Source organism: Thermobia domestica, chromosome 1 (genome assembly GCF_964235325.1).
Source record: "Thermobia domestica chromosome 1, izTheDome1.hap1.1, whole genome shotgun sequence".
Taxonomy (NCBI): Eukaryota; Metazoa; Arthropoda; class Insecta; order Zygentoma; family Lepismatidae; genus Thermobia; species Thermobia domestica.
Genome location: NC_137454.1, coordinates 340,533,381 through 340,553,010, shown reverse-complemented (window position 1 = coordinate 340,553,010; position 19,630 = coordinate 340,533,381). Strand labels below are relative to the sequence as shown.

At 31.4% G+C, this 19,630-nt stretch overlaps 1 protein-coding gene across 5 annotated transcripts in view; it reads right to left on the bottom strand.

The window, feature by feature from the left end:
* LOC145663623 (uncharacterized) overlaps positions 1-19,630 on the bottom strand; it is a 138,226-nt gene that overhangs the window by 32,357 nt on the left and 86,239 nt on the right. The window contains exon 1 of one of the 5 annotated variants that reach the window (XM_081729735.1): positions 2,007-2,057. The exons of 2 other annotated variants lie outside the window; for them this stretch is intronic. The gene's annotated coding sequence lies outside the window, so the exon portion shown is untranslated. 2 more of the 5 variants (XM_081729742.1, XM_081729750.1) reach the window with 2 other exon arrangements.

Here is a 19,630-nt window from a genome sequence, read left to right as displayed (position 1 = left end):
TTTTTCCCTTATCAAAGAAAAACCTTACTAATTATTTTTTACTACTTACATACGAAATATTCTAGGCCTATATTTTCTTTCTTGCATATAATTTTTTTATACACTATTACCTTTTATGGAGGTACGATTTTTGCTTTTATTACCTTTTATTTTAAACAAGTACACGCATATGAAAAACGGCTCTACTATATGCCACTTTCCACCAGCGTTGTATCTCTGTAGTGCACAGACGCTGTATTTTATATTTACAAGTTTAGCGTTACCACTACGAAACCGTAGCAAGTACTATTGAAACATATATCAACCGACCTAATTTTACTAACTTCGCTTACACTTATAACCACCTAGGGTGACACGTCTGCTTCCTTTTATCACCCCCCTCGCACTCGCCTTGCTTTGAGTCAAGTAGATACCACTTGTGCCTTTTAATGTCCACCTAGCACAGGCTGATTAATTTTTACACAGGCTGTGGTTGTCACGTTATACATTCAGAAGCTGTACTTTTACGCAAATCGTAAATAATTGTAATTTTCCAACAACTACTTTTGGTTGCCCCAATGAATTTTATCTAAGGCTAGTGGCATATTTTCCTGTTGGCAATCGCAAATTGTTCAGCGTCAATAAGAAAGAAATAAGTGAAACAATGATATATTTTTATCTATTATTTTGAAGAGTGGGCCATAAGTAAACCTGCACGATTTCCTCTACCTTACAAACTAACAATCGTATATTATTTTCCTCCTTTTACAAATATTGGTTTGAGTTAGACGTGACTTCTAGTATTTTATATCAGAGGTACCTGATAATCTTCTTCTAAAGTTTCTTTTTCTACGACAGTGAAAATTTCGTCCCGGAACTACAAAATCCCCTCATAAGGATTTTTCCGGTCGTACTGCAGTAGGTTTACAGGTGCATTTGCAGTATTTCTTTCAATCTCAGAAAGAAATCTTCTGAACTCATTACTTCTACAATTAATTCTCGAATGACATAATAACACTGAGTACTAAACACTTGTATATACGGGATGGCCGAACATACCGAGACTTCGCTTTTACAAAGACATATTTCCAATCAAGATTTATCTTGCTTTCCTTCGTACTTGTAAGAAGTTAGCAATCTTAAATTATACCGTGGATTTTTTAGATAGTAGTTTAGTTACTAGATGAAGCACAAATCCTTCTTACTATTCTGTTGGTGTTCTTATCCGGTAGCGATGTGTATCTCCTCTTAGAACAAAAGTGGCGAGAAAATATAACTGATAAAGTCATTCCCATAAATTTTGAAAAAGATTTTGGTGAACGTGCCGGTAATCTTTTTGCTGTAGAGACATTTCACACCTATCGACAAATTTGATCAAATTTTGGATAGTGGACAGAAAAACTAAAAGCAGCAAATTATTCCCTTTGAATTTATGAAGATTATTTGTGATTGATAGATTGTAGGAAGGCACGCCGGGAGGAATCTTTCCCAATTCGTGCAGTTACTAGGGTGATCTCAGGACTCACACTCGAGCACCAAATTCGCACTGTCTGAATCACTTACAAGGTATTATGCTCTTTGCCGGCCACGTAGTACGAATTGCTTCTTTTTTCATTGTAGGTTTTTTTTTTGTACCAAGTGTTTACACACATATCATGAAAGTTAAAAAAAAAAAAAAAAAAAAATTATTCGTGCAGTTTTACTATACGAATACATAGTATAAGTGGTGTGGTACTTGCAGCAAGAGTAGGAGTAGGAATGGGTTAGAGCCCAGCAGGGGTTGGTTGGGTTCTGTTCTTGGCATAAAATGAACAAATTTAGGACTTGTTCAAATGCTTCTGCACATTTTAGAATCTGTGCATCCGTATAGTAAAAGTGCACCCAGTTATTTCTGGTGGATCCCCTGAATTCCATCTATGCTAAGTAGGATTTTGTGATAAGAGAAAAAAATTTTGGAAGACCGTTAGGAGTAAGAAATTTCCGCGTGATATAGTAACCTAGGGTAAACTTTAAAATGCATGCTCCACCTGCGCATCAATAAGTAGGAACCGGAGTGATTTTGGCAGACGTTTGTCCGCAGACAATTCAATACTTACCAGGGTTGCCAGTACAAATAGAAATAAATTATCAGAAAAGTAAACAAACAAACCCGCCATCATAACCACAAATTCCAAACAGATAGTGATTAATATCGACTAAGAAGAATACTAAGAAATGAAATATTATTGAAATAAATTACAAAAAAGGGAACTTCAAAACTTTCTTCATTTCAGAATATCTCGAAACTTCACGTCATTACACTAATTTACACCCCACCGATTTAAATAAAGCCCATATTTTTACAAAGAGGAAGGTCCTTTGCACAACATATAATAATATAAAAAGGGGGAAATAATATTTAAATACTTAATATACGAAGTGAGTTCCAAAGTTCTTTTGAATTACAGATATCGGCCAACTTGACACAATAAGACTATTTTACACCCCGTCGACCTAAAAAAAATGTTTATCATTACAAACAGGAAGGTCCTTTGTACAACATATACTAATATAAAAAGGGGGAAATAATATTTCAATACTTTATATACGAGGTGAGTTCCAAAATACTTTTGAATTACATATATCTGCAAACTTGACACCAAAAGACAATTTTACACCCCGTCGACCTAAAAAAAATGTTTATCATTACAAACAGGAAGGTCTTTTCTACAACATATATTAATATAAAAAAGGGGAAACAATATTTAAATACTTTATATACGAGGTGAGTTCCAAAGTTCTTTTGAATTACAGATATCTGTCAACTTGACACCATAAGACTATTTTACACCCCGTCGATCTTAATAAGCTGTTTATCATTACAAACAGGAAGGTCCTTTGTACAACATATATTAATTTAAAAAGGGGGAAATAATATTTAAATACTTTATATACGAGGTGAGTTCCAAAGTTCTTTTCAATTACAGATATCTGCCATCTTCACAACATAAGACTATTTTACACCCCGTCGATCTAAATAAACTGTTTATTATTACAAAGAGGAAGGTCCTTTCTACAAAATATATTAATATAAAAAGGGGGAAATAATATTTAAATCCTTTATATACGAGGTGAGTTCCAAAATACTTTTGAATTACAGATATCTGCGAACTTGACACCATAAGACTATTTTACACCCCGTAGATTTCAATAAACTCTTTATCGTTACAAAGAGGAAGGTCCTTTCTACAACATATATTAATATAAAAAGGGGGAAATAATATTTAAGTACTTTATATACGAGGTGAGTTCCAAAGTTCTTTTGAATTAAAGGTATGTGGCAACTTGACACCATAAGACTATTTCACACCCCGTCGATCTAAATAAACTGTTTATCGTTACAAAGAGGAAGGTCCTTTCTACAACATATATTAATATAAAAAGGGGGAAATAATATTTAAGTACTTTATATACGAGGTGAGTCCAAAGTACTTTTGAATTACAGATATCTGCCAATTTCACAACTTAAGACTATTTTACACCAAGTAGATTTCTATAAACTGTTTATCATTACAAAGAGGAAGGATCTTTCTACAACATATATAAATATAAAAAGGGGGAAATAATATTTAAATACTTTATATACGAGGTGAGTTCCAAAATACATTTGAATTACAGATATCTGCCAACTTGACACCATAAGCCCATTTTACACCCCGTCGATATAAATAAACGGTTTATCATTACAAAGAGGAAGGTCCTTTCTACAACATATAATAATATAAAAAAGGGGAAATAATATTTCAATACTTTATATACGAGGTGAGTTCCAAAATACTTTTGAATTACAGATATCTGCCAACTTGACACCATAAGACTATTTTACACCCCGTCGATCTGAATAAACTGTTTATCATTACAAAAAGGAACGTCCTTTCTACAACATATATTAATTTAGAAAGGGGAAAATAATATTAAATACTTTATATACGAGGTGAGTTACAAAGTTCTTTTCAAATACAGATATCTGCCAAATTGACACAATAAGGCTTTTTTACACCTCGTAGATCTAAATAAACTGTTTATCATTACAAAGAGGAAGGTCCTTTCTACAACATATATTAATATAAAAGGGGGAAAATAATATCTAAATACTTTATATACGAGGTGAGTTCCAAAGTTCTTTTGAATTAAAGGTATCTGCAAACTTGTCACCATAACACTAATTTACAACCCGTCGATCTAAATAAACTGTCCATCGCTACAAAGAGGAACTTCCTTTCTTCAACATATATTAATATAAAAAGGAGGAAATAATATTTAAATACTTTATATACGAGTTGAGTTCCAAAGTTCTTTTGAATTACAAATATGTACCAACTAGACACCACAAGACTATTTTACACCCCGTAGATTTCATGAAGCTGTTTATCATTACAAAGAGGAAGGACCTTTTAAACACATATATTAATACAAAAAGGGGGAAATAATATTTCAATAGTAAAAAATGAGGTGAGTTCCACAGTTCTTTTGAATTACAGATATCTGCCAACTTGACACCATAAGAATATTTTACACCCCGTAGATTTCAAGAGACTGTTTTTCATTACAAAGAGGAAGGTCCTTTCTGCAACATATATTAATATAAAAAGGGGAAATTAATATTCAAATACTTTATATACGAGGTGAGTTCCAAAGTTCTTTTGAATTACAGATATCTGCCAACTTGACACCATAAGACTATTTTACACCCCGTAGATTTCAGGAAACTGTCTATCATTACAAAGAAAAATAACATTTTAAACACATATATTAATACAAAAATAGGAAAATAATATTTCATTAGTAAAAAATGAGGTGAGTTCCACAGTTCTTTTGAATTACAGATATCTGCAAACTTTAAACCATAAGACAATTTTACACCCCGTCGATCTTAATAAGCTGTTTATCATTACAAACAGGAAGGTCTTTTCTACAACATATATTTATATAAAAAGGGGGAAATAATATTTCAATACTTAATAAACGAGATGAGTTCCAAAGTTCTTTTCAATTACATGTATCTGCAAACTTGACACAATAAGACTATTTTACACCCCGTCGATCTAAATAAACTGTTTACAATTACAAAGAGGAGGGTCCTTTGTACAACATATATTGTTATAAAAAGGGGGAAATAATATTTATATACTTTATATACGAGGTGAGTTCCAAAGTTCTTTTCAATTACAGATATCTCCCAACTTGACACCATAATACTATTTTACACCCCGTCGATCTAAATAAACTCTTTATCATTACAAAGAGGAAGGACCTTTCTACAACATATATTAATATAAAAAGGGGGAAATAATATTTCAATACTTTATATACGAGGTGAGTTCCAAAGTTCTTTTGAATTACATATATGTACTAACTTGACACCACAAGACTATTTTACACCCCGTAGATTTAAAGAAACTGTTTATCGTTACAAAGAGGAAGGTCATTTCTACAACATATATTAATATAAAAAGGGGAAAATAATATTTAAATACTTTATATACGAGGTGTGTTCCAAAGTTCTTTTCAATTACAGATATCTGCCAACTTGACACCATAAGGCTAATTTACACCCTGTCGATCTCAATAAACTGTTTATCATTAAAAAAGAAACGTCATTTCTACAACATATGTTTATTTGAAAAGGGGGAAATAATATTTAAATACTTTATATACGAGGTGAGTTCCAAAGTTCTTTTGAATTACAGTTATCTGCCAACTTGACACCATAAGACTTTTTTACACCCCATCGATCTCAATATATTGTTTATAATTAAAAAAAGAAACGTCCTTTCTACAACATATATTAACTTAAAAAAGGCAAATTAATATTTAAATACTTTATATACGAGGTGAGTTCCAAAGTTCTTTCCAATTACATATATCTGCCAACTTGACACCATAAGACTATTTTACACCCCGTCTATCTAAAAAAACTGTTTACCATTACAAAGAGGAAGGTCCTTTGTACAACATATATTAATATAAAAAGGGGGAAATAATATTTCAATACTTTATATACGAGGTGAGTTCCAAAGTACTTTTGAAATACAGATATCTGCCAACTTGACACCATAAGACTATTTTACACCCCGTCGATTTCAATAAACTGTTCATCGTTACAAAGAGGAAGGTCCTTTCTACAACATATATTAATATAAAAGGGGGGAAATAATATTTAAATACTTTATATACGAGGTGAGTTCCAAAGTTCTTTTCAATTACAAATTTTTGCCAACTTGACACAATAAGGGTATTTTACACCCCGTCGATCTAAATATACTGTTTATCGTTACAAAGAGGAAGGTCTTTTCAACAACATATATTAATATTAAAAGGGGGAAATAATATTTAAATACTGTATATACCAGGTGAGTCCAAAGTACTTTAGAATTACAGATCTCTGCCAACTTCACAACATAAGACTATTTTACACCCCGTAGATTTCAATAAACTGTTTATCATTACAAAGAGGAAGAATCTTTTTAACACATATAATACTATAAAAAAGGGGAAATATTATTTCAATACTTAATAAATGAGGTGAGTTCCAAAATACTTTTCAATTACAGATATCTGCCAACTTGACACCATAAGACTATTCTACACCCCGTAGATCTAAACAAACTGTTTATCGTTACAAAGAGGAATAACCTTTCTATCACATATATTAATATAGAAAGAGGGAAATGATATTTAAATACTTTATACGAAGTGAGTTCCAAGTACTTTTGAATTACAGATATCTTCCAACTTGACACCATAAGGCTATTTTACACCCCGTAGATTTCAATAAACTGTTTATCATTACAAAGAGGAAGGTCTTTTCTACAACATATATTAAAATAAAAAAGGGGAAATAATATTTCAATACTTAATAAATGAGGTGAGTTCCAAAATACTTTTCAATTACAGATATCTGCCAACTTGACACCATAAGACTATTCTACACCCCGTAGATCTAAACAAACTGTTTATCGTTACAAAGAGGAATAACCTTTCTATCACATATATTAATATAGAAAGAGGGAAATGATATTTAAATACTTTATACGAAGTGAGTTCCAAGTACTTTTGAAATACAGATATCTGCCAACTTGACACCATAAGACTATTTTACACCCCGTCGATTTCAATAAACTGTTTATCGTTACAAAGAGGAAGGTCCTTTCTACAACATATATTAATATAAAAGGGGGGAAATAATATTTAAATACTTTATATACGAGGTGAGTTCCAAAGTTCTTTTCAATTACAGATTTTTGCCAACTTGACACAATAAGGGTATTTTACACCCCGTCGATCTAAATATACTGTTTATCGTTACAAAGAGGAAGGTCTTTTCAACAACATATATTAATATTAAAAGGGGGAAATAATATTTAAATACTGTATATACCAGGTGAATCCAAAGTACTTTAGAATTACAGATCTCTGCCAACTTCACAACATAAGACTATTTTACACCCCGTAGATTTCAATAAACTGTTTATCGTTACAAAGAGGAAGAATCTTTTTAACACATATATTACTATAAAAAAGGGGAAATAATATTTCAATACTTAATAAATGAGGTGAGTTCCAAAATACTTTTCAATTACAGATATCTGCCAACTTGACACCATAAGACTATTCTACACCCCGTAGATCTAAACAAACTGTTTATCGTTACAAAGAGGAATAACCTTTCTATCACATATATTAATATAGAAAGAGGGAAATGATATTTAAATACTTTATACGAAGTGAGTTCCAAGTACTTTTGAATTACAGATATCTTCCAACTTGACATCATAAGGCTATTTTACACCCCGTAGATTTCAATAAACTGTTTAATATTACAAAGAGGAAGGTCCTTTCTACAACATATATTAATATAAAAAGGGGGAAATAATATTTAAGTCATTTATATACGAGGTGAGTTCCAAAGTTCTTTTGAACTAATGGTATGTGCCAACTTGACACCAAAACACTATTTTACACCCTGTCGATCTAAATATACTGTTTATCGTTACAAAGAGGAAGGTCTTTTCTACAACATATATTAATATAAAAAGGGGGAAATAATATTTAAATACTTTATATACGAGGTGAGTTCCAAAGTTCTTTCCAATTACAGATATCTGCAAACTTGACACCATAAGACTATTTTACACCCCATCTATCTAAATAAACTGTTTACCATTACAAAGAGGAAGGTCCTTTGTACAACATATATTCATGTAAAAAGGGGGAAATAATATTTCAATACTTAATATACGAGGTGAGTTCCAAAGTACTTTTGAAATACAGATATCTGCCAACTTGACACCATTAGACTATTTTACACCCCGTCGGTTTCAATAAACTGTTTATCGTTACAAAGAGGAAGGTCCTTTCTACAACATATATTAATATAAAAGGGGGGAAATAATATTTAAATACTTTATATACGAGGTGAGTTCCAAAGTTCTTTTGAATTACACATATCTGCCAACTTGACACAATAAGACTATTTTACACCCCATAGATTTCAACGAACTGTTTATCATTAAAGAGAAAAAGAACCTTTTAAACACATGTATTAATAGAAAAAGGGGGAAATAATATTTCAATATTAAAAAATGAGGTGAGTTCCACAGTTCTTTTGAATTACAGATATCTGCCAACTTTACAACATAAGACTATTTTACACCCCGTAGATTTATATAAATTGTTTTTCATTACAAAGAGGAATGTCCTTTCTACAACATATATTAATATAAAAAGGGGGAAATAATATTTAAATACTTTATATACGAGGTGAGTTCCAAAGTTCTTTCCAATTACAGATATCTGCAAACTTGACACTATAAGACTATTTTACACCCCATCTATCTAAATAAACTGTTTACCATTACAAAGAGGAAGGTCCTTTGTACAACATATATTCATGTAAAAAGGGGGAAATAATTTTTCAATACTTAATACACGAGGTGAGTTCCAAAGTACTTTTGAAATACAGATATCTGCCAACTTGACACCATAAGACTATTTTACACCCCGTCGGTTTCAATAAACTGTTTATCGTTACAAAGAGGAAGGTCCTTTCTACAACATATATTAATATAAAAGGGGGGAAATAATATTTAAATACTTTATATACGAGGTGAGTTCCAAAGTTCTTTTGAATTACACTTATCTGCCAACTTGACACAATAAGACTATTTTACACCCCATAGATTTCAACGAACTGTTTATCATTAAAGAGAAAAAGAACCTTTTAAACACATGTATTAATAGAAAAAGGGGGAAATAATATTTCAATATTAAAAAATGAGGTGAGTTCCACAGTTCTTTTGAATTACAGATATCTGGCAACTTTACAACATAAGACTATTTTACACCCCGTAGATTTATATAAACTGTTTTTCATTACAAAGAGGAATGTCCTTTCTACAACATATATTAATATAAAAAGGGGGAAATAATATTTAAATACTTTATATACGAGGTGAGTTCCAAAGTTCTTTTCAATTACAGATTTTTGCCAACTTGACACAATAAGGCTATTTTACACCCCGTCGATCTAAATATACTGTTTATCGTTACAAAGAGGAAGGTCTCTTCAAAAACCTATATTAATATTAAAAGGGGGAAATAATATTTAAATACTGTATATACCAGGTGAGTGCAAAGTACTTTAGAATTACAGATATCTGCCATCTTCACAACATAAAACTATTTTACACCCCGTAGATTTCAATAAAGTGTTTATCATTACAAAGAGGAAAAATCTTTTTAACACATATATTACAATAAAAAAGGGGAAATAATATTTCAATACTTAATAAATGAGGTGGGTTTGAAAATACTTTTCAATTACAGATATCTGCCAACTTGGCACCATAAGACTATTCTACACCCCGTAGATCTAAAGAAACTGTTTATCGTTACAAAGAGGAATAACCTTTCTATCACATATATTAATATAGAAAGAGGGAAATAATATTTAAATACTTTATACGAAGTGAGTTCCAAGTACTTTTGAATTACAGATATCTTCCAACTTGACACCATAAGGCTATTTTACACCCCGTAGATTTCAATAAACTGTTTATCATTACAAAGAGGAAGGTCTTTTCTACAACATATATTAAAATAAAAACCGGGAAATAATATTTAAATACTTAATAAACGAGTTGAGTTCCAAAGTTCTTTTGAATTACAGATATCTGCCAACTTGACACCATAAGACTATTTTACACTCCGTCGATTTCAATATATTGTTTATCATTAGAAAAAGAAATGTCCTTTCTACAACATATATTAATTTGGAAAGGGGAAAATAATATTTAAATACTTTATATACGAGGTGAGCTCCAAAGTTCTTTTGAATTACAGATATCTGCCAACTTGACACAATAAGACTATTTTACACCCCGTCGATCTAAATAAACTGTTTACAATTACAAAGAGGAGGGTCCTTTCTACAACATTTATTAATATAAAAAAGGGGAAATAATATTTCAATACTTTATATACGAGGTGAGTTCCAAAGTACTTTTGAATTACAGATATCTTCCAACTTGACACCAAAAGATTATTTTACACCCCGTCGATCTAAACAAACTGTTCATCGTTACAAAGAGGAAGGCCCTTTGTATAACATATATTATTATAAAAAGGGGGAAATAATATTTAAATACTTTATGTACGAGGTGAGTTCCAAAGTTCTTTTCAATTACAGATATCTGCCAACTTGACACCATAAGACTATTTTACACACCGTCGATCTAAATAAACTGTTTACCATTACAAAGAGGAAGGTCCTTTCTACAACATATATTACTATAAAAAAGGGGAAATAATATTTCAATACTTTATATACGAGGTGAGTTCCAAAGTACTTTTGAATTACAGATATCTGCCAACTTGACACCAAAAGATTATTTTACACCCCGTCGATCTAAACAAACTGTTCATCGTTACAAAGAGGAAGGCCCTTTTTATAGCATATATTATTATAAAAAGTGGGAAATAATATTTAAATACTTTATATACGAGGTGAGTTCCAAAGTTCTTTTGAACTACACATATCTGCCAACTTGACACAATAAGGCTATTTTACACCCCGTCGACCTAAAAAAACTGTTTATCATTACAAAGAGGAAGGTCCTTTGTACAACATATATTAATATAAAAACGGGGAAATATTATTTCAATATTTTATATACGAGGTGAGTTCAAAATACTTTTGAATTACAGATATCTGCAAATTGACACCAAAAGACAATTTTACACCCCGTCGACCTCAAAAAAAGTTTATCGTTACAAACAGGAAGGTCTTTTCTACAACATATATTAATGTAAAAATGGGGAAACAATATTTAAATACTTTATATACGAGGTGTGTTCCAAAGTTCCTTTCAATTACAGATATCTGCCAACTTGACACCATAAGACTATTTTACACCCCGTCGATCTAAATAAACTGTTTATTATTACAAAGAGGAAGGTCCTTTCTACAAAATATATTAATATAAAAAGGGGGAAATAATATTTAAATCCTTTGTATACGAGGTGAGTTCCAAAGTTCTTTTGAATTAAAGGTATGTGCCAACTTGACACCAAAACACTATTTTACACCCCGTCGATCTAAATAAACTGTTTATCGTTACAAAGAGGAAGGTCCTTTCTACAACATATATTAATATAAAAAGGAGGAAATAATATTTAAGTACTTTATATACGAGGTGAGTCCAAAGTACTTTTGAATTACAGATATCTACCAACTTCACAACATAAGACTATTTTACACCAAGTAGATTTCTATAAACTGTTTATCATTACAAAGAGGAAGGATCTTTTAACCACATATATTACTATAAAAAGGGGGAAATAATATTTAAATACTTAATAAACGAGGTGAGTTCCAAAATACTTTTGAATTACAGATATCTGCCAAGTAGACACCATAAGGCTATTTTACACTCCGTAGATTCCAATAAACTGCTTATCATTACAAAGAAGAAGGTCCTTTCTATAACATATATTAATATAAAAAGGGGGAAATAATATTTAAATACTTAATAAACGACGTGAGATCCAAAGTTCTTTTGAATTACAGATATCTGCAAACTTGACACCATAAGACTAATTTACACCTTGTCGATCTAAATAAACTGTTTATCATTACAAAGAGGAAGGTCCTTTCTACAACATATATTAATATAAAAAGGGGGAAATAGTATTTCAGTACTTTATATACGAGGTGAGTTCCAAAGTTGTTTTCAATTGCAGATATCTACCAACTTCACACCATAAGACTATTTTACACCCCGTAGATTTCAATAAACTGTTTTTCATTAAAAAGAGGAAGGTCCTTTCTACAACATATATTAATATAAAAAGGGGAAAATAATAATTAAGTACTTTATATACGAGGTGAGTTCCAAAGTACTTTTGAATTACAGATATCTGCCAACTTGACACCAAAACACTATTTTACACCCCGTCGATCTAAATAAACTGTTTATCATTACAAAGAGGAAGGTCCTTTCTACAACATATATTAATATAAAAAGGGGGAAATAATATTTAAGTACTTTATATACGAGGTGAGTCCAAAGTACTTTTGAATTACAGATATCCGCCAATTTCACAACATAAGATTATTTTACACCAAGTCGATTTCTATAAACTGTTTATCATTACAAAGAGGAAGGATCTTTCTAACACATATATTAATATAAAAAGGGGGAAATAATATTTCAATAGTTAAAAAACCAGGTGAGTTTTAAAGTTCTTTTGAATTACAGGTATCTGCAAACTTGACACAATAAGACTATTTTACACCCCGTCTATCTAAACAAACTGTTTATCATTACTAAGAGGAAGGTCCTTTCTACAACATATATTAATATAAAAAGGTAGAAATAATATTTCAATACTTTATATACGAGGTGAGTTCCAAAATACTTTTAAATTACAGATATCTGCCAACTTGACACCATAAGACTATTTTACACCCCGTCGATCTCAATAAACTGTTTATCATTAAAAAAAAGGAACGTCCTTTCTACAACATATATTAATTTATAAAGGGGGAAATAATATTAAATACTTTATATACGAGGTGAGTTCCAAAGTTCTTTTCAATTTCAGATATCTGCCAACTTGACACAATAAGGCTATTTTAGACCTCGTAGATCTAAATAAACTGTTTATCATTACAAAGAGGAAGGTCCTTTCTACAACATATATTAATATAAAAGGGTGGAAATAATATTTAAATACTTTATATACGAGGTGAGTTCCAAAGTTCTTTTGAATTAAGGGTATCTGCAAACTTGTCACCATAAGACTAATTAACACCCCGTAGATTTCAATAAACTGTTTATCACTACAAAGAGGAAGGATCTTTTTAACACATATATTACTATAAAAAAGGGGAAATAATATTTCAATACTTAATAAATGAGGTGAGTTCCAAAATACTTTTCAATTACAGATATCTGCCAACTTGAAACCATAAGACTATTCTACACCCCGTAGATCTAAACAAACTGTATATCATTACAAAGAGGAAGGTATTTTCTATCATATATATATATATAAAAAGGGGGAAATATTATTTCAATACTTAATAAACGAGTTGAGTTCCAAAGTTCTTTTCAATTACAGATATCTGCAAACTTGACACCATAAGACTATTTCACACCCCGTCGATCTAAATAAACTGTTTATCCTTACAAAGAGGAATAACCTTACTACAACATATATTAATATAGAAAGAGGGAAATAATATTTAAATACTTTATACGAAGTGAGTTCCAAGTACTTTTGAATTACAGATATCTTCCAACTTGACACCATAAGGCTATTTTACGCACCGTAGATTTCAATAAACTGTTTATCATTACAAAGAGGAAGGTCCTTTCTACAACATATATTAATATAAAAAGGGGGAATTAATATTTAAATACTTAATAAACGAGTTGAGTTCCAAAGTTCTTTTGAATTACAGATATCTGCAAACTTGACACCATAAGACTAATTTACACCTTGTCGATCTAAATAAACTGTTTTTCATTACAAAGAGGAAAATCCTTTCTACAACATATATTAATATTAAAAGGGGGAAATAATATTTAAATACTTTTTATACGAGGTGAGTTCCAAAATACTTTTGAATTACAGATATCTGCCAACTTGATACCATAAGACTATTTTACACCCCGTAGATTCCAGGAAACTGTCTATCATTACAAAGAAAAATAACATTTTAAACACATATATTAATACAAAAAGGGGAAAATAATATTTCATTTGTAAAAAATGAGGTGAGTTCCAAAGTTCTTTTGAATTACAGATATCTGCAAACTTGACACCATAACACAATTTTACACCCCGTCGATCTAAATAAACTGTTTATCCTTACAAAGAGGAATAACCTTTCTACAACATATATTAATATAGAAAGAGGGAAATAATATTTAAATACTTTATACGAAGTGAGTTCCAAGTACTTTTGAATTACAGATATCTTCCAACTTGACACCATAAGGCTATTTTACGCCCCGTAGATTTCAATAAACTGTTTATCATTACAAAGAGGAAGGTCCTTTCTACAACATATATTAATATAAAGAGGATGAAATAATATTTAAATACTTAATAAACGAGTTGAGTTCCAAAGTTCTTTTGAATTACAGATATCTGCAAACTTGACACCATAAGACTAATTTACACCCTGTCGATCTAAATAAACTGTTTAATATTACAAAGAGGAAGGTCCTTTCTACAACATATATTAATATTAAAAGGGGGAAATAATATTTAAATACTTTTTATACGAGGTGAGTTCCAAAATACTTTTGAATTACAGATATCTGCCAACTTGATACCATAAGACTATTTTACACCCCGTAGATTCCAGGAAACTGTCTATCATTACAAAGAAAAATAACATTTTAAACACATATATTAATACAAAAAGGGGAAAATAATATTTCATTTGTAAAAAATGAGGTGAGTTCCAAAGTTCTTTTGAATTACAGATATCTGCAAACTTGACACCATAACACAATTTTACACCCCGTCGATCTAAATAAACTGTTTATCCTTACAAAGAGGAATAACCTTTCTACAACATATATTAATATAGAAAGAGGGAAATAATATTTAAATACTTTATACGAAGTGAGTTCCAAGTACTTTTGAATTACAGATATCTTCCAACTTGACACCATAAGGCTATTTTACGCCCCGTAGATTTCAATAAACTGTTTATCATTACAAAGAGGAAGGTCCTTTCTACAACATATATTAATATAAAGAGGATGAAATAATATTTAAATACTTAATAAACGAGTTGAGTTCCAAAGTTCTTTTGAATTACAGATATCTGCCAACTTGACACCAAAAGATTATTTTACACCCCGTCGATCTAAACAAACTGTTCATCGTTACAAAGAGGAAGGCCCTTTGTATAACATATATTATTATAAAAAGGGGGAAATAATATTTAAATACTTTATATACGAGGTGAGTTCCAAAATACTTTTGAATTACAGATATCTGCCAACTTGACACCATAAGACTATTTTACACCCCGTAGATTTCAGGAAACTGTCTATCATTACAAAGAAAAATAACATTTTAAACACATATATTAATACAAAAATAGGAAAATAATATTTCATTAGTAAAAAATGAGGTGAGTTCCAAAGTTCTTTTGAATTACAGATATGTGCCAACTTGACACCAAAAGATTTTTTCACACCCCGTCGATCTAAACAAACTGTTCATCGTTACAAAGAGGAAGGCCCTTTTTATAGCATATATTATTATAAAAAGTGGGAAATAATATTTAAATACTTTATATAGGAGGTGAGTTCCAAAGTTCTTTTCAATTACAGATATCTGCCAACTTGACACCATAAGACTATTTTACACCCTGTCGATCTAAATAAACTGTTTACCATTACAAAGAGGAAGGTGCTTTCTAACACACATATATATATATATAAAAGGGGAAATAATATTTCAATACTTTATATACGAGGTGAGTTCCAAAGTACTTTTGAATTACAGATATCTGCCAACTTTAGCATTAAAAAGAAAGAGGTCCTTTCTACAACATATAAAAATATAAAATGGGGGAAATAATGTTTAAATACATAATATGCTACTTGAGTTCCAAAGTTCTTTTGAATTACAGATATCTGCTACTTTGAAACCATAATACTATTTTACTCCCCGCCGATCTAAAAAAGTGTTTACCATTAAAAAGAAAGAGGTCCTTTCTAGAACATATATTAACATAAAAAGGGGGAAATAATATTTAAATTTTTAATATTTGATGTGATTTGCAAAGTTCTTTTTAGTTACGGTTATTATTTTATTACAATTGTTTGTTTACATTGTTGTTACCTTTTAATTGTTGTGGAGAAATCGTATGCTTTTCCTGTTATTTTTTGCACAAGGACAGTGAAATGCTGTCACTGTGTACAGAATTAAGTAATATATGAATCTCAAAGCGAAAATTTTACAATATTTTGTTACTCCATGTTGTTACAAGTTTTGGTTTGTTGGAGTGGAATCAGATGCATCTTCAGTTAACGCTTGTTCTAGGACTCTGATATACTGTCATTTCGTATAGAACCTAGTTATCTATGAATCTGTAGAAGAAAATTTTACTGTATTTTTTTCTTTTTATTGTTGTAAGCTTGTATAGCAAGCATTGTTGTAAACCAACTTAATGTATACAAAGTTTTATAAAATCTTTTTTCTTTCCAGCTTACCGACCCACAGTTTTTCCCCTGCTTTCTTTCACATCTGTTTTCTTTCCGTCTTCATTTTTGTCCCCTCCCCTGCAATTCGTTTCACTTTGCTTTTGGGAGGGATCATATTATTCTGAAGAATGGTGGAAACTAGACACGGCTGTCCTATTCTGTCAAAATAAGTTCTTTTGAGTTTCTCTCCGAACACCAAACGCACACACACACAATACCAAATACAAATATACATTCATATGCACCTTTCTGCTCCACATTATGGGTGGAAACAAATACCAACAACTAAAAAAAATCTCGGAAACATTTACAAGCAATTTAGAACAATTGTATAACTCTGAAGTGAAATGTTAGAAATTTTTGGTAGCAAATTTGATACATACAATCTAGATATAAAAGTATATATCTGAAAATGTAGGGTGACGGTAGATAGTGGCATGACGTCCCCCGTCCCCTCTGTCTATCTTTGTTCATTGTAAGATTTTAGGAACTGGGGAAACGCCGTACGTATCTTTTGGAGGTAGTGGATCGCGTGCACCCACGTTCCCTCGCACTTTTACCCCTGGTATAATCAATACAAGTTTTTCGAGCGAGCAAATAGAGCTATATACTGCTATGGCGACAGATCACCTTAAAACAGATGACCGTGTTGTTAATGATAAACATAATGTTCTCTTAATGTCTCATTACTGCATCCATAAAATTCATGAAAATTTGATTGGATTGAATAGAGCCCTGACAACATAAACCTTTGAGTTATTTTGTCTTTACATTGCTATACTGATCTTATGAAATTATGTAAAAATATTTAAACAAAGCTAAACTAGGGATTGTTTACAGTTCCTTATTATCTTTAATAAAAACAGTTCTTTATTACATTTCTCAAATTTCCTCAAACACAGTGATTTGTATTCAAAAGCTTTATCAGCTAACTTATTAATCTTCTCAAGATTGCTCACAAGTGACAATGAATGAAATGCATTCATTTCTCTGTGTACGTAACCTCATCAACTTCTTCTTTTTTTTTTAATTGGCTCCTTTTGGCGTAGTCGCTTTGTGCGTTGTATGCGCTCGTTTGAGGATACATGTTGAATTTGCGCACTTACCATCAAAAGACAAGCTAAAATAAATGTTTGACTCGATTCCACTTTGGAATTTCCAACCTCTTCCTTTGTTCGAGTATTGTTCGTGTAAGAATGTGTACACATTTCCAGCTAGATAGACGCTTAGAAACTGATATCATAAGATCTTAGTAAGACTGTTTTAAGTCATCACTTCCAATTTCAATGCATTTTTTTTTCACTTGCAGGTGGGTCACTGGTAGAGCGCTCACCTCTAGTGTGAGATGTCCCTGGTTTGATCCTGGGCACGCAAATTTGTGCTAGACAAAAGTGTAGCCGTAGTTTTCTCTGGGTTTTTCTATTTCATAAAACACTCTCATTCCACCAATTCCTTCATAATCATCCACTTCCATTACAGTCACCACGTTTTCTTCTCTCTTATCGTTGCTGAAAAGTAAAAATGATCCAGCAAGCTACCAAAAGTGTTGTTCAGTTATAGCATTAATGAGATAATTAACTGTTCTATCGTGTATATGGCAATGATGGAACGGGACATGGGCCACTTGTATCTCGAATTTTGTCCGGGTCATCCGGGTCTGGGTCTCGCTTCTCAGACCAGAGTCTGATTTGGTGACTGGACAAACCCGGAGACCCAGTCATACTCGGATACCCAGATACATTTGGTGACTGAGAAGCAGCCGAAATAGCTCTGCAGCATTACTGTAAAATTTTATACTTCATTAATGGTGTTTATTGTAATTTCATGTTTATTCGTCTTCAAATATGCGGTTTTTGAATATGGCCTAAAACAAAAGAATTAACAAAAACCGATTACCCTCAGCGGTATCTTTTATGTTCTAAAGAAGAAGCTTTACAAGCCGATTAAACCGGGGTGATCTCTCATAAGAGAACTATGTAACTTATCTTTGAGATTTTGTGTGTTTGTACCCTTATAAACGTTGTAGTTATCTTTCATTGCAATACTTGACACACAGAAGCAAACAAGCGAGAAAAATATATTTAGTGAAAATGCGATGAGAGAGGAGAGAATCAGGTACGTTAGAACTGCATTAGCAGCTTCATACACACATCCCATGTATATGACGACGTTTTGTTGTAACGATATCTTCTTAGGTATTTTCGTTACTTTACCCAGTTCGAAAATACTATGCATATATGATATTAAGTTAAATGAAGGTACATAACATAATCAAACACTTGTAGTTTATATCTATATATTCCGCAAGAAATATCGATTGTACTACATTGAAATAATACATACCAATAATATGCAATGTTGACTTTCAATATCTATATTCTCTTAGTCTCATAATCAACAGAAACAGGTTGTCATAAAAATCCCAAAACGACGAGTCTGTTGTTACAGTAACAACGTTTAAAAATCATACAACATCAACACATTTTTCTATATATTTGCCTCTCCTTCGTAATCACACCCTGTGCACTTTTAAATAACACCTATTGCGCAAAATAGTTAACAGAAAAAAATGTAAAAATGGAAGTAACTTACAAATATACAATATCGTTGTATTGTCTATGGGATCTATCGAACCATAGGGCCACTTCGGATCATGAGTCAGTCATGGTTACCCAGTCATGGGTCTTACTCGATCACTCTGTATCTCTGCATTGTCTTCCGAGTAACGTTTCACGAAGTTCGTGACCCGTTGCGTCACTAGTAGACTGTCTATATGACAACTTCTAACATGTTATAAGAAAAAGGAAAAATGGAAATATCGAAAGATATTGAAATATCAAAAAAGCGAACACACTGAATATCGAAAATATCAA